General features: G+C 39.8%; 1 long non-coding RNA gene across 3 annotated transcripts; it reads right to left on the reverse strand.

Moving 5' to 3' along the window:
• Positions 1-361: 361 nt before the first annotated feature.
• LOC105479260 (uncharacterized) lies at positions 362-9,449 on the reverse strand. 3 transcript variants are annotated; one of them, XR_985787.2, is made up of 5 exons: positions 9,251-9,449; positions 7,898-8,008; positions 7,309-7,429; positions 7,081-7,177; positions 362-560 (listed from the first exon to the last, which is right to left on the reverse strand). It is a non-coding gene; the product is annotated as an uncharacterized lncRNA (long non-coding RNA). The 3 variants fall into 3 exon arrangements; XR_985786.2 differs by lacking the exon at positions 362-560 and adding an exon at positions 4,222-5,794; XR_985784.2 differs by lacking the exon at positions 362-560 and having other exon boundaries at positions 5,947-7,177.
• Positions 9,450-10,791: the final 1,342 nt, after the last annotated feature.

A 10,791-nucleotide genomic window follows, 5' to 3' on the forward strand; every position in this document is an offset into this window, starting at 1 on the left:
CTTTAGCATAATGTTTCAAGGTTCATCAGTATGTGTCAGCATTTCATTTCTTTTTATTGCCAAATAATGCTTTATTTTGTGGATATACCACATTTTGTTTATCCATCCATCAGTTGATGGACATTTGTGTTGTTTCCACTTTGGGGCTATTATAAATAAGGCTGCTATAAGCATTCATGTACAAGCTGTTGGGTGTACACCCAGGAATGGAATTGCTGGGTCATATGGAAACTCTGTGTTTATCTTGTTGAAGAACTGCCAGACTGTTTTCCACAGCAGCTGCACCACTTCGCATTCCCACCAGCAGTGCACGAGGCTTCCAATTTCTCCACATTCTCACCAACACTTAGGATTATCTATCTTTTTTATCATAGCCACCCTAATGGGTGTGACGTGGTACTCCATTGTAGTGTTGGTTTGCATTTCCCTGATGACCAATGATGTCGACACCTTTTCATGTGCAAAACACTTTAATTTCTCTGAATATCTGCACTCATCTCCTCCCTGGCTGGTGATCTGGTGATAAGCAGTTCAGGGATCACACTTCAAGTAGCACTGGCCTGGAAAATATGAGGAGTGAGGTTAAGTGTTGTTTCTATGGAATTTTTGCTTCACCTAGATACATATGTTTATGTATTCAGGACTGCGACATAAAATGAATTCGTATTGCTTACCGTTTGTAAACCCCTAGCCTGAAGATTTCCTGCCATTCATCCTCACCCAAAGTAGAACAGGTCATCCTTGAAGAGGGACATTGTCCTTCTAAACATGCCTATGGCAGAAACCAGTCTATGGCAAAGTGTCACTATCTCAGCCCTGGGAGAATCTGACTGGCAGCTCCAAAATATGAAGCTAATTTAAAAAGGACTTAAGTCCCAAACCATTTTAGTCAATAAAATAGTCTCCCTGTTTTGAACTCAGTAAAACATTTTAAAATTTTTCTTAATATTTTCATTGTGTAACCACCCAAGGTTGGTTTGCCTGCTGCCTAGACAGAGCCGATTCATCAAGACAGGAGAATTACAATAGAGAAAGAGTAATTCACGCAGAGCCAGCTGTGTGGGAGACCAGAGTTTTATTATTATTCAAATCAGTCTCCCTGAGCATTTGGGGAGCAGAGTTTTTAAAGATAACTTGGCGAGTCGGGGTAAGCCAGCGAGCCAGGAGTGCTGATTGGTCAGAGATGAAATCACAGGGAGTCAGACCTGTCTTCTTGCACTGAGTCAGTTCCTGGGTGAAGGTCACAAGATCAGATGAACCAGTTTATTGATCTGAGCGATGCCAGCTGGTCCATTAAGTGCAGTGTCTGTAAAATATCTCAAGCACTGATCTTAGAAGTCGTTCAGGGAGGCTCAGAATCTTGTAGCCTCCAGCTGCAAGACTCCTAAACCATAATTTCTAATCTTGCAGCTAATGTTAGTCCTACAAAGGCAATCTAGTCCCCATGCAAGAAAGAGGTCTGCTTTAGGAAAGGGCTGTTACCATCTTTGTTTAAACTGTAAACTCCAAAGTTAGTGCAGCCTACGCCCAGCCTACAAGGACAGGTTAGAGGTAAGAAACAAGATGGAGTCAGTATAATTAGATCTTTCACTGCCTCAGTCATAATTTTTCAAGGCGGTTTCAATCCTTCCCTTTGGGTTTTGTAATGCCTTCATCTTATGATGTAGGCTATGAAGATGGGAAAAGGTGGTCGATCGCTCTGGCTTCTTCCTGCCAACAGGGAATGTGGTGGGAATGGGAGTGAACCCCATGGTGAGAAGAGTTGAACTGCTTTGCCACTGTCTAAGTGACTCCGGCAGGCCTGGATGGGCTTTCATGGCAAAAACATTAGTACTCTCAACTATAGTTTTACTACAGTACTGAAGTGAAACAGCCTATTATAAGGTAAATAATGAGTCCTCGGATGAGGAGTACAATTCCCACTTAAAAAAAAAAGATTTGAAAGCATTAGTTTGAGGACTTCTAGTCCACAAAGAATTTGGAATTTAGTCTAAACTGCAGAAAAAAACCTCAAGAACAGCTAACAACAGTGTACTATAGTTTTTCTTTTGAAGCATAATTTTCTGTCTTTCCAGTCCTCATTTTCATTAAAAACAAATCACGATAGAACTGATTTGTTTACAAAATAAACTTTAGTCTTACTGTACTTGGCCTAATTATTTGCATAAAGTACAGCAAAAATAATTATTTTTCACACAGGCTTTTTAAATTGGCTTTGATAGAACTCTGTTCCATGAAGAATCTCAGATAAGACTTTTTAAAAACCAAGCCCAGCCATGGGTTTGTACCCTCAGATACCTATGAGTTGGGCAAATTCCTCTCCTCTTGAGTTCCCAAGATAACTTGGGGTTCCTGGGCCTGTTAGAAAGTGAAATTCCTTACTCACCACAGGTCAGGAACCTTGTACAGGGACTCTGTGCCGACAAGGTATGAGGCCAGATTCCCCACCAGGCTTTAATTGGCTCTATAAGTCAGCTTTGATTCTTTAAAGGAAGCATGCCATTCCAGTCAAAACCTTGGTAAATTAACCAATTTCTCCATCTGTGTTCTGTTACAGAAGAAAACAGCTTCTTATTGCACTTATGCAATTAACTATACTGCCATAAATTGAGAATATTAATAAATAGTTTCCAAATTCTGGAGAAATCAGGTAGAGAGGAACAAATGTGCTCCAAATTTTGTTTACAGGAGTATATCTTATTCACTTGTTAAAAGCTGCAAATACCTCTAAAGAAATAAGTTCTCTTGACTCTGGAAACAAAAGGTTTAGCAATGTTTAACACATTAGTGCTCCATGACAGTCCTAGAAGTTTGGTTTTTTCCCTCTATTCCAACAGCACAATTTTTAAAGTTATCTGAGACCTGCACTTAGAGTTCTATATTTGATTATAAATTGACTTTTGAAAAGGACCAAAGCAAGACAAAATGTCTGTGGATGACAAGAGTCTGTAGCCACTATTAAAGCTACAACTGATGAGGAATTTTGGTTGCTTTTGTGGTGTACAATTTTACATAACAATATAATTATTAATGTACACTAAATTATATCAACATTGTAGAAGTTTCCCATAATTTTGGAACACATACTAATAACACATTAATACAAATACAGTCCAAAGTGAACCAAACACCATTCACTCTTCTATTTGAAAGTTTTCCCTCTATTCTAATATTACAATCTCCAGAGTTATTTATCAGAATCCTACATTTAAGATCACCTGTTACATTTTAAAACCGATTATAAAACCATCTTTTAAAGAGGACCAAAATGAGACAACAATTATCTGTGGATGACAAAAACATTTTAGGGCAGTTAAAGACACAATTGACAAGGAAATTTACCTCTGTAGCACACAGTCTTTCTTTTTTTTTTAATAGTTTAGGTTCTAGGGTACATGTGCACAACGTGCAGGTTTGTTACATACGTATACATGTGCCAGGTTGATGTGCTGCACCCATTAACTCGTCATTTACATTAGGTATATCTCCTAATGCTATCCCTCCCCCCCCCACAATAGGCCCCACACACAGTCTTTTAACATAATAATTATAATTATTACAGATAACACAGACTAAGTCATAGTAGAGTTATAGGAGTTTTACATTATTTCAGAACATATACCAGTAACACATTTACACAAATATAGACCAAAGAAAGCCAAATACCATTTCATATTTGACAATGCTTCCTGTGTGATTTTTGTACCAAATAAGCCAAATGTCATTTTTGGTCTTTAAAGGACCTAATATCTAAAATATTAGGTTAGAAAGAGACATAATTTATAATTTGATATTGAAAAGTTTGACAAATATCAAAGGTGTAAAACACAGGATATCACAAAATAGAATCTCAGGTCACCATAAGTCATTCATTTGGCCAAAATAATAACTTCAAAACAATTTTTAAGAAAGAAAAAGCTTTACTCTGATACAGAAGACTTAGCTTTCCAAACAAGACCCAATGAAGATAGCACGAGGCCAACTGAATCTGTCTCTTATCTCTTTTCTTTTTTTCCCTGCCATTTACCCAAGGAGAAAACAAAATATCTTTTAACATTACATAAAAATCATCTTCAAAAGAGAAAACCAAATTTCATGTTTGCATTAGTGCATCTTTAATGTTAAAGCTAGTTTTTCAGATAAAATTTTATATCTCTATCCAGTTTTAATTAGTTTCACCATAAGGTAAGATTTTCATAAACTTTTTAGAACCCTTTACAATTTTCCATCAAACAGCAGATAATATTCTAAGAAAGCCCTGTTATTCAGACACATGGGCCCAGATTCTGGTCCCACATCAGTATGATTTTAATGTTTTAAACTATGGAAAAAAGCTAAATAATTTCTTTTTAATCTTAGCCAACTTGTTTATACCCACAGAATTTTTACAAGATCAACCCTTTACAAACCCTTTTCACTTTGCTTAAACCTTCAGTTTTGTTCCATTACTCTTTTAGGTTAAGACAATCTTTAAAACCCTCTGAACTAGACAAAATTACATTCCCTTTCACAAAAGCCATATTCCCATGCCTTCTTATAATCTTTTACCAAAAATACATTCCCTACACACCTTGTATGTAAAACTGTTTCTCCAGTGGTCTCAACTACATGTTGCAATATTAACTCTTAGCAACTTTTATATTTAGTGAAAAACCTGATAAGTAAGCGATTTTAATTATGTGCTAGGGGTGGAGCCTAGGACATCAGACAGAAACAAAGATAGGATCTGACTCCTTTTAGCATAGCTAGCGGGCATGGCTCTCCATATATCCCAGGCCTTATCTATAATCTAATGCTCCAAAGTAGGTATATTGAACAGTTTTCAAAAGCCAAAGAAACAGTATGACCTTAAAATCTTTAGCAAATCTGATATCTGACCTTAATTTAGACCAAATGTCTACATTTTCAAGAAATTTTATTTTACCAATAGTCTTTAAAAACTGTCTTTATTTCCAAAAGATTACTGAAATCACGAGAACAAAAAGGCATTAAAGTTTCTATTTTTCTGACAAAATATTTGATTTAAGTGCTTATTTTTCCAAGCCAATTAATCAGAACTCTTTTATATCTAAACATACAACACATATAAATACACAAACAGAGAGAAGATTCAGGACTTGTAAGACTTTTCATTTGCCAGTTTCTTAATTGAATTACTGGCTTCCGGGTGCAGCCCTTGGAGGAACAGGGCCAGGAAAGCATGCATTTCTAATGCCACATAAGCAGCAGCAAATAATCAGCTGAAGTCAAAGACAGATCCCCAAAATTAAGGGTGCCATTTTATACTGATCCTGGATCCCAAAAGGAGGAAAATACTACAGGAGAGGACAGTGCAGTGCTTCTACCCTGCATTTCATTGCAAGACAACCCAAAGCCAATCAGCCCATGTTGTAATCGGCCCATCCCTCGTGAGAGTCTCATCTCCCGGGCAGGGAGTGGGGATGTTTCCTTATCTACCAGGTGGCCAAGAGCATGCGTCTCTGATGCAAGTGTGCAAAAAGTCAAGTATCCCTCCATAACTACTATTAGTCATCCTTTACAGTATATTTCCTACCTCGTAATTACACACCAAAGCTCTCTCATAATGCGAAGTAATTTCTGATACCCCCAAAACTCAAAACCGTCAGGTAACACAATGCAAAACAGAACGAACCTTTGACTTTGAGAGGGATCTATCCGCTTTTAATTCCTGGGGTTTCATGATGGAGACAGAGTTTTTTTCCCCAAAGCGGGGTCTGCAGTGCCTCCTCTGTTTTTCCCAAGGAGTCCCAGGCTACCAGAAATTATCTTAGGGCTTCTCATGTGTGCATTAAGAGTGGCAAGACCAAAAAAACGGAGAAAAATAATTCAGTCGACTGAGAAGGAAAAACCTTTTTCCAGAAAAACAAGTTCCAAGAAGAGAATAACAATGGCCTTTTAAATACATCTATAGCTTGTTTATCCACTTTTAATTAACCTAACTTTTAACCATAGTGCTCTTTAAAAAAGAAATCCTTTCAAATCTCTTATTACCTGACTTTAGCCATGCCAAGTGGCCAATACTTCTAGCTTCTGAATTTTACCAAATGTAAGCTCCTAGGTGCTTCAAAGACATGGTAAGCAGTTTCTTTTTTTATAAGATTTAGAATCTCCACAAAGTAGTTCAAAGAAACGAAAATTCAAGAGAGGAAATCAGAAGCTATCTACCAGGGGAAAAAACCTCAATAAATGGCAAAGTTACAAAAATAACAAACCAGGAAAGAATCATTTCAGCAGCCAACAACTGAACCCAGGCCACCGCTGTCGAAAGATAAAGCCTTAGCTACTGCGCTGTGCGCATTGAGCAGTTTCTATTGCTTTTCCCAGAAGGAGCCTAGAGAAGCCAGTTTCAAGCTTGCAAGGCTTTCAATTGCTCAAGAAAAATTTTTAGGCTGGGCACAGTGGCTCACGCCTGTCTGTAATTCTAGCACTTTGGGAGGCCAAGGCGGGTGGATCACTTGAGGTCAGGAGTTCGAGACCAGCCTGGCCAACATGGTGAAACCCTGTTTCTACAAAAAAACACGAAAAGAGGCAGAGGTTGCTGTGAGCCGAGATCGCACCACTGCACTCCGGCCTGCGTGACGGGAGCAAGACTCCATCTCAAAAAAAAAAAAAAAAAAAAATTTAGGATTATGACATGAACCCCAAAATTCCTATCCTCTGGGTGGTGGAAACCAAAAGAAAGTATCCCCCATGGTCATAAGGTTAAACTCTTAAGTACAAAACAAAACAGAGAAATTTCATCCTGTATTGGTTTCAGGGACCCGTAGCAAAGTTTGTAACTGACCAGCCTGCCAAACGGATTTGAAAAGCAGGCCTAGGGGTCCTACACCCATGTTCTATCTTGTGATACCCCTCTCTCCATTACAAAACACAGAAAGACAGATTCTTAGCACAAAGTACACCAGATTTGAACAGCCTAAGACTAGTCTCACAAATCCTTTTTTCTGTTAATCAAACCCTTGCAGAGGAGACAAATAGTTTACTGTTTATTCAGACAGAGGAAGCAAGACAATCAGAAACTTGGCCGGTAAGCATTTTTTACCCTTTTTGCTGGCATACCTGGTTTCTGGATTCCGTTTCCCTGCAGGTTCCAGAAGAATGGAGTGGCTTCTGATGATCCTGCTTGCTTGTGCTATAACTTTGGGGTTCAAGCCACCTTACAAGAGAAAATCACCCTTTAAGACAAGATTCTTAATTTGCAATATGCTGCCCAATGGACTGCATGGGGAACCGAATTAACATTTTCCATCACAGCAAAATACACATAACAAAACAGACATTAGTCACCTTGTTCAGCAGCCAATATCAGCCTGGCAAAGCTCAAACTTTCTCCTGTTGGCCCCTATTGTCTTTGATCCACTCCAGGTGGGGATGGACGAGCTCTGAATGGTAATTCACAATGGGGTCTCTGAGCAAGAGGAAGAGCAGATATTCACTCGCTGAGACAGGCCTGTTGAGCCTTCTTAAAGCTCATCGAATGTGACCAGACAAATAAGGAGAGTTCTCTGAGTTAGGCCTGCTGGACTTCCATCAGCAATCCCTCTGAGATCCCTTCCTAATATACAAACACACACAAAGACAGAAGGCCTTCTAAATCAGATCCCTAACCAAGAACTCCAAGAGTATCCCTCCCAAACTATCCTCCTAGTCTCCTTCTGAGAAACCTCCTCGAAATCTTCCTGATTGAAGACAAGTCTCCCAAACCAGGACTCTTCCTACTAGACCTTCAGAGTTCTGTGACTAGTTAGAAAGAGCCAACTGAGACCCCCCAGGAACTGAACAGACACCCCACTATGGTGCTACTGACACCCTACCACAGGGCTACATAACCAGTCAGGAGAAGGAAGCAGCCGTTGGCAATGCCTAGGATACTTACCAATCCAGACACCCCACCATGGGGCTACAGACAGACACCCTGGGATAGGGCTATTCCCCAGGACAATTTCTCCATTGCAATTAAATCCATGCACATTGGGTCGGCAGTGCCCTGCCAATAGAGAAATACCAGAGTCAGCCCCCAGTCCAAGAGAACTAGGCCGCCCCTTGGGCTGGCTTCTGGATCCATTGCTAAAGGAGGAGGCCACTGAATCATGGGCAGGTAGCCACAAGGGCAATCCCAGACGAGCCCCCAAATTTGTAACTGCCCAAGGGGTTCACCTTGCCCGCTGCTTAGACAGAGCTGATTCATTGAGACAGGGGAATTGCAATAGTGAAAGAGTAAGTCATGCAGAGCCAGCTGTACTGCAGACGGGAGTTTTATTATTACTCAAATCAGTCTCCCTGAGCATTCAGGGAGCAGAGTTTTTAAGGATAATTTGGTGGATTAGGGGAAGCCAGTGAGCCAGGAGTGCTGATTGGTCAGAGATGAAATCATAGTCTGGGCGCGGTGGCTCACACCTATAATCCCAGCACTTTGGGAGGCTGAGGTGGGCGAATCGTGAGGTCAGGAGTTCAAGACCAGTCTGGCCAACATAGTGAAACCACATCTTTACTAAAAATACAAAAACAGCCGGGCATGGTGGCAGGCACCTGTAATCCCAGCTACTCAGGAGGCTGAGGCAGGAGAATTGCTTGGACATGCAGACAGAGGTGGCAGTCAGCCGAGATCACACCACTGCACTCCAGCCTGGGCAACAGTGTGAGACTGTCCCAAAAAAAAAAAAAAAGGGAAAGAAAGAAAGAAGAAAGAAAGAAAGAGGAGGGAAGGAAAGGAAGGAAGGAAGGAAGGAAGGAAAAGAAAGGAAGGAAGGAAGGAAGAAAGGAAGGAAGGAAAAGAAAGGAAGGAAGGAAGAAAGAAAGAAAGAAAAAGAAAGAAAGAAAGAGGAAGGAAGGAAGAAAAAAGGAAGGAAGGAAAAAGGAAGGAAGGAAAGAAAGAAAGAAAAAGGAAGGAAGGAAGAAGGAAGGAAAGAAAAGAAAGAAAGAAAGAAAAAGAAAGAAAGAAAGAGAAAGAAAAGAAAAAGAAGAGGAAGGAAGAAAGAAAAAGAAAGAAAGAAAGGAAAGAGAAGAAAGAAAGAAAGAAAGAAAGAGAAAGAAAGAAAGAAAGAAAAGAAAGAAAGAAAGAAAGGAAGGAAGGAAGGAAGAAAGAAAGAAAGAAAGAAAGAAAGAAAGAAAGAAAGAAAGAAAGAAAGAAAGAAAGAAAGAAAGAAAGAAAGAAAGAGAAAGAAAGAAGGGGAAAGAAAGAAAGAGAGAAAGAGAGAAAGAGAGAAAGAAAGATCACAGGGAGTCGAACCTGTCTTCTTGCACTGAGTCAGTTCCTGGGTGAGGGCTACAAGATCAGACGAGCCAGTTTACTAATCTGGGTGGTTCCAGCTGATTCATCAAGTGCAGGGTCTACAAAATGTCTCAAGCAATGATCTTGGGAGCAGTTTAGGGAAGATCAGAATCTTGAAGTCTCCAGCTGCATGACTCCTAAACCATAATTTCTAATCTTGCAGCTAATATTAATTCTACAAAGGCAATCTAGTCCCCAGGCAAGAAGGAGTCCTGCTTTGGGAAAGGGTTGTTACCATCTTTGTTTAAACTATAAACTATAAACTAAGTTTCTCCCAAAATTAGTTCAGCCTACACCCAGCCTACAAGGGCAGCTTGGAGGTTAGAAGCAAGATGGAGTCAGTAAAGTCAGATCTCTTTCACTGTCTCAGTCATAATTTTGCGAAGGCGTTTTCAATTGCATTTAAATGCTCTGTTAATTTGATAAAAGTTTTTAAAACCTGACATTATTTCATGAAAATGTGATTGCTTTACAGAGTTAGTTTGCTCTAAGATATACCCCAAGGCAGGTTATGCCTGGGTCTACCCTCAGTGGAGGCATATGTGTACACCACACTTGAATGCGTGTCCATATCTTTATGCATATGTGTACACACATGCAAATGTCTTTGCTTTAAAAGATGATGCTGCTCACCCTTGTTCACTAAAGCATTACTTACCACAGCTAAGAGGGGGAAGCAACACAAATGTGCATTGAAGGAGGAATGGATAGAGAAGGTGGTAAATACATGTGATGGAATATTATTTCTTCTTTAAAAAGAAAGAAATCCTGTCATATGCTACAACATGGGGGACATTAAGCTAAGTGAAATAAACCAGTGTCAAAAAGACAAACACTGTATGATTCTACCTAGATGAAGCATCTAAAGTAGTTAAACTCAGTCTGGACACGGTGGCTCATGTCTGTAATCCCAGCACTTTGGGAGGCCAAAGTGGGTGGAATGCTTGAGCCCAGGAGTTTGAGACCAGCCTGGCCAACATGGTGAAATGCCATCTCTACAAAAAAAAAAAAAAAAAAAAAAAATTACAAAAAATTATCCAGGTGTGGTGGTGCACATCTGTAGTCCTAGCTACCAGGGAGGCTGAGGTGGGAGGATCACCTAAGCCCAGGAAGTTGAGGCTGTAGTGAGCCATGATCACACCACCGCACTCCAGCCTGGGTGACGAGTGAGACCCTGTCTCCAAATAATAATAATAGCAATGAAAGTAGTCAAACTCACAGAAACAGAAGATAGAATGGTGGTTGCCAGAAGCTAAAGGGAGGAAGAATTGGGGAATTGTTATTCAAGGGGTATGGAGTCTCAGTTTTGCAAGATGAAAAAGTTCTAGAGAGTTCTAGAGTAGACAGATTTAACAACCTGTATACTTAAAACTTGTTGAGTAAATTTTATGCTATTTTTTTTGCCATAAATTAAAATAAAATTGAATTTTAAAAAAGATGATGCTACTTGGAAGTCACACCATTTAACAGTCAGAAATTGGGTACCGGGCCAGGCACAG

Source organism: Macaca nemestrina, chromosome 1 (assembly GCF_043159975.1).
Source record: "Macaca nemestrina isolate mMacNem1 chromosome 1, mMacNem.hap1, whole genome shotgun sequence".
NCBI lineage: Eukaryota > Metazoa > Chordata > Mammalia > Primates > Cercopithecidae > Macaca > Macaca nemestrina.